Genomic DNA, 6,150 nt, shown 5'->3' with positions numbered 1-6,150 from the left:
GAGCCCAGGTTGGGAAGGGTACCCGGCGCTCGGCCTCTCGGTGGGGCTTGGAATTGGTGCCATCAAACTGAATCGTGCCCCGGTTTTGAAAGAGGCGTTAGAGAGACTCGCCTTTCCCCCAAGCAAAACGTGAACTCTTTCGGGTTGAGGTTTAGGAAGGGGCTAGCAGGAACGCCGCTCGAATGGCCTGTCTGCGGGGGCCGGCTTATCGCTTTCACTGGAAACCAAACGTCACAGGCGCTTTTAAACATATACTGGATGTTTGCCAAACAGGAAGGCTTTTTGTTTATGAACGTTCCCCTCAAGTAATTCTTAGCTCTTACCTGAGCTGAATGCTGAGTCGGCAGTATTAAGGGGGGTCTCACCTTTTTGCTGCCTCTGGCTGCAAACTGATAATAAAGTGTCACTAATTTACATCTTGGGAAAATGATCTGACTACAACTCAATACCCTGCTTTTTGGTAAAATCAGGGTAGACTCTCGGAAGCAGCTGAGCATTCAAATAAAAAAGGACAACTCCTTGTTTTTGCTGATCCAGACTAACACAGCTACCACTCTGAAACCTGTCACCATACTAAACTAAAGTGTTCGGCAGTATTAATTCTGCCATTACATGAGGGGGGCTGGATAAGTGGTTTCTAAACATAAAGTGTAATAAAACCAAAATGACTTTGTATATGAGACTTCTCATCACAGGGCTTTTGGAAAAAACCCTGAAGGCCTTTAAGTGTTACGTAAACAATAAAGTAATTCCATCCAGGGACCTAGAAATCAGGTCAGCAGTGAGGTGGTGATCTTTGCTTGCATCCACTAGAATTAGACATGAACAATTAGTCTAGCTTTTGAATGTTCACAAAGTGAAATAATTAATTGTAAGTCTTTTATTTTCAGTCATGTAAGGCATGAGAAATGTCATGTTGTTGTTCACACATTTTTAAAGGCTTTTTCCTTAGTGTTTCTTAATGTCTCGCATTCCTTTTAAACTTAACTCAGAAAATTTAACACAGTAATTTACCTATATATTCATCCTGCTTATACATTATCTGTCCTGAAGATAAAACCCAGTTCAAGGGATTATAAAAACTACATCTAGAAAAGATTTATAGGGCCATATTTTCAAAGTCATGCCCAGGCGATTTTACTGCATACGTTTGTGTGCCAGGCTAATGTGCCCATGCACGTCAGGTTACTTGTGTATGCAGTGTTACTGTAGTCGTGTTGGTCCCAGGATATTAGAGACAAGGTGAGTGAGGTAATGTCTTTTATTGGACCAGCTTCTGTTGGTGAGAGAGACGAGCTCTTTGTCAGCTCCAAATCTTGTCTCTCACCAACAGAAGTTGGTCCAATAAAAGACATTACCTCACCCAATTTGTGTGTCTGAGATATTTGTGTGCAAGTTAATATGCCTAAATTTGAAGTTCTGATCTGGTAGGTGATCCTGTCCACTCCTTACAGAAGCAGAATTTACCCTTCAGTAATTTTCTTATGAGAGCTGTTTCTTACAGCTGAATGACTTAATCTGTGTAATATCTAGAAGCAGGTGTTTACTAATGTGAAACTGATAGTGATAAGTGGAAAACAAAATGATGTATCCACTATTTAACACTTTCCCTTAGTCTTTCCTGTTTTTCAAAAATTGATCTTCCATTAGGTGAACATCCCTTATAAAACTACCCTATAGTATTCTTTTTGTATCCTGAGACTTGAATCTCTGGATTTCTTGTTAAACCTCAGTCACCTTAAAATGCTTTTGTGGTATTGTCTGTCATGGGGTAGGCATTGTTGATCACCAGAGAGGGTATTCCTGTTTCCTGGGAGCATCTTATGTGTATGAGAAAAAAGGGAAGTGTTCAAACCTTTCACTAATGGTGATTGCTTATGTTGACGTGGGAAAAGTGGAGGCTTCCCACAAAGTCATTAATGTGACACAGGAATGAGTTTTACTTCTGCCCAACACAGTATGTACAGTGAGTTGACTGTCATATGACTCTCCCCTGGCAAGTAATGGAAACTAGAGAGTATTAAGCCTTTGGTAGTCTTAAAAAAAGAGCTGATGTTAAAAAAACAAAAACTTTACAAAACAGAATCAGGGCTGCTTCAGAGTAGGCGATTCTTTCTTCTGCAAATTTGGGATAAACTTATTTTATGCATGGATTATTCCTGCATGTTAGGTGAGAACATATGGAGAATACAGTATATGTATATTTCAACGAGTGGTTTTAGTGAGATGATGCAATTAACTTTCACACTTGAATGATATATAGGGTACTGCATGTCCCTAGAAAAGGCTATCATTTTTCTGGTCATGTTGCATTCTAAACTAGATATGAAATGGTGTTTTAAACTAATTCTCTTCCCTTTATGCAGTTTTTTCCACTTCTGGTACCAAGATTATAATGCAGATCTAGGAGTTATCTTTTAGTTAGCAATTCTTGTTGACCTAGTTAAATTTTACTTGTTAGTTGGTGAATAAAGCTGAAAGTCAGAGCAATTCTTAACTTCTGAAGGAGCTTCTAAAGAGAAGCAATTTTCAAGCCTCATTTGTAGAGCCCTGTGCCACAGATTTGCAGGGCTCTACTCATCCAGTGAATAAAGATTGATCATATTGTCAGCTGACAAAAGTTCATAATCAGTAGTGATACATTTGCCCAACCATATCTTCAAGTGTAGTGGTTTCTTTTTCAGCAAGGATATTTTATTACTTGGATCGGTTGATAGTTTTGAGTCCTGAATAAACTGTGTATTGGTTCTTAAGATTATCAGAATTGTGCAGACAATAACAGGGACTGGAGGATGCATCTGACTTATTTTCTGTGTCATGTGTTTTGAAGAGACGTTCTATGAACATGGTATATCTTTTTAATATTTAGAGACAAACAAGACACTTTATAAACTGACTTAAGTTAGTCCGTTACTCAACCCTGTCTTCTTTGTTAGCAGCGTGTTCAAAAATGAACACTTCCATATCTACTCAGAACCTGTTATGTGCAGTTTAAAAGAAATCTCCATGGTTAATTCTACCATAGTGATGTGGGAATTGAAATGGAATCTTTTCCATTTTGAAATCCATGTGAGATATGTATATTATACATTCCAGAGCCAAACAGATATCTTGGTGATGGCCATGGATTAGAAAGCAACTTAGCCCTGGTCTACACTACGAGTTTAGGTCGAATTTAGCAGTGTTAGATCGGTTTAACCCTGCATCCATCCACACGACAAAGCCATTTTTGTTGACTTAAAGGGATCTTAAAATCGATTTCTGTACTCCTCCCTGGACAAGGGGATTAGCGCTGAAATTGACATCCCTGGGTCGAATTTGGGATAGTGTAGATGCAATTTGACAGTATTGGCCATTGTGACCACTCTGTACAGGACTGTCAACTCAGATACATTAGCCAGGTACACAGGAAAAGCCCCAGGAACTTTTGAATTTCATTTCCTGTTTGTCCAGCATGGCGAGCTCATCAGCACAGGTGACCATACAGTTCCAGAATCACCAAAGAGCTCCAGCATGGACCGAATGGGAGGTACTGAATCTGATCGCTGTATGGGGAGACGAATCCATGCTATCAGAACTCCGTTCCAAAAGATGAAATGCCAGTATATTTTCCAAAATCTCCAAGGGCATGATGGACAGAGGCTACAACAGGGACCCGCAGCAGTGCTGTGTGAAAATTAAGGAGCTCAGGCAAGCCTACCAAAGAGGCAAACGGCTGCTCCGGATCACAGCCCCAGACATGCTGCCTGTATAACTGCCCGCCCTCCTCCCCAAGTTCTATAGCCTCCTCACCCAGATGTCCAAGAACGTGGGGTGGGGGGCCTCTGGGCACCCAACCACTCCACCCCAGAGGACTCCCCAAGCAACAGAAGGCTGGCATTCAATAAGTTTTGAAGTGTAATGTGGCCTTGTCCTTCCCTCCTCCCCTCATCCACCACCCCACCTGTTGCTTCCCTCCTCCCCCACCCCTCCTGGGCTACCTTGGCAGTTATTCCCCTATTTGTGTGATTGAATTAATAAAGAATGCATGATTTTGAAACAACAATGACTTTATTGCCTCTGCAAGTGGTGATCAAAGGGGGGAGGGCAGTTGGCTTACATGGAAGTAGCGTGAACCAAGTGGGCGGGTTTTCATCAAGGAGAAACAAACAGAACTGTCACACGGTAGCCTGGCCAGTCATGAAACTGGTTTTCAAAGCTTCTCTGATGCGCAGCGTGCCCTGCTGTGCTCTTCTAATCACCCTGGTGTCTGGCTGCGTGTAATCAGCGGCCAGGTGATTTGCCTCAACCTCCCACCCCGCCATAAACGTCTCCCCCTTACTCCCTCAGATATTGTGGAGCACACAGCAAGCAGCAATAACAATGGGAATATTGGTTTCGCTGAGGTCTAACCGAGTCAGTAAACTACACCAGCATGCTTTTAAACGTACAAATGCACATTCTACCACCATTCTGCTCTTGTGCGGCCTATAGTTGAACAGCTCCTGACTACTGTCCAGGGTGCCTTTGTATGGCTTCATGAGCCACAGCATTAAGGGGTAGGCTGGGTCCCCAAGGATAACTAGGCATTTCAACATCCCCAACAGTTATTTTCTGGTCTGAGAAGTAAGTCCCTTCCTGCAGCTGTTCAAACAGACCGGAGTTCCTGAAGATGCGAGCGTCATGTACCTTTCCCAGTCATCCCACGATGATGTCAGTGGAACATCCCTTGTGATCCACCAGTGCTTGCAGCACCATTGAAAAGTACCCCTTGCTGCCAAGGTAGTCTGGTCCCAAGGTAGGGATATGCGTTCCGTCTATCACCCCACCACAGTTAGGGAATCCCATTGCAGCAAGGCCATCCACTATGACTGCACATTTCCCAGAGTCACTGCCCTTGATAGCAGCAGCTCAGTGATTGCGTTGGCTACTTGGATCACAGCAGCCCCCACAGTCAATTTGCCCACTCCAAATTGATTCCAGAGGGCTATCGCCACTTGCTTCTGAACTGTGAGGGCTGCTTTCATCTTGGTGGTATTGCACTTCAGGGCAGGGAAAAGCAAGTCACGAAGTTTCATGAAAGTGCCCTTACGCATGCAAAAGTTTCACAGCCACTGGGAGTCATCCCAGACCCGCAACACTATGTGGTCCCACCAGTCTGTGCTTGTTTCCCAGGCCCGGAATTGGCGTTCCACGGCATGAGCCTGCCCCATTGCCACCAGGATGTCCAAATTGTCAGGGCCCGTGCTTTGAGAGAAGTCTGTGTCCATGTTCTCATCACTCTCGTCACCGCGCTGCCGTCACCTCCTTTTGTAGGTTCTGGTTCTGCATACACTGCAGGGTAATGCATGTGGTGTTTACAATGCTCATAACTGCCGTGGTGATCTGAGTGGGCTCCATGCTTGCCATGGTATGGCGTCTGCAGGAGAGCAGAGTTGCCGCGGAAGCGGTGGCTAAAGACGGGTGCCCCAAGAATAGATATTTATAGAGAGCGACGAGGATCTGCGAAGTGGATTCATGAGAGCAGAGTTGCAGTGGAAGCTGTGTATGACGACGGTTAGCAGCACCCAGGAGGACCAAAACGGATCCCCCTGAGCTGCAGGAGAGCAGAGTTGCAGCGGAAGCGGTGGGTGACGATGGTTAGCAGACCTACTGCCAGCAGCACCCAGGACACAACAGCGGTGGCATCGCTGAGTTGAGCAGGCTGCACGCTTGCTGTGGTATGGCGTCTGCGCGGAAAGAAGGCATGAAACGATTGTCTGCTGTTGCTTTCATGGGGGGGGGGCTGACGTACCCAAAACCACCCGCGACAATGTTTTTGCTGCATCAGGCATTGGGAGCTTAACTCAGAATTCCAGTGGGCGGTGGAGACTGCGAGAACTGTGGGATAGCTACCCACAGTGCACTGCTCCGTGAGTCGATGCTAGCCCCAGTAGTGAGGACACACTCTGCTTACTTAATGCACTTAGTGTGGACATATGCAATTGATTGTATAAAATAGATTTCTAAAAATCGACTTCCATAATATCGACCTAATTTCGTAGTGTAGACATACCCTTAGGCACATATGCTTCTGATGCAATGGATCCCTAGACACACTGTGGAGTTGACCCAGTCTGGGATCAGGAGTTGATGAACTCACACCAAATGCCTCCCTGTTGTGTAGGCCAA

This window comes from Chelonia mydas, chromosome 10 (genome assembly GCF_015237465.2).
Source record: "Chelonia mydas isolate rCheMyd1 chromosome 10, rCheMyd1.pri.v2, whole genome shotgun sequence".
Classification (NCBI taxonomy): domain Eukaryota; kingdom Metazoa; phylum Chordata; order Testudines; family Cheloniidae; genus Chelonia; species Chelonia mydas.
The sequence above is the reverse complement of the archived record's forward strand: the minus strand, read 5'-3'. Positions refer to the sequence as shown.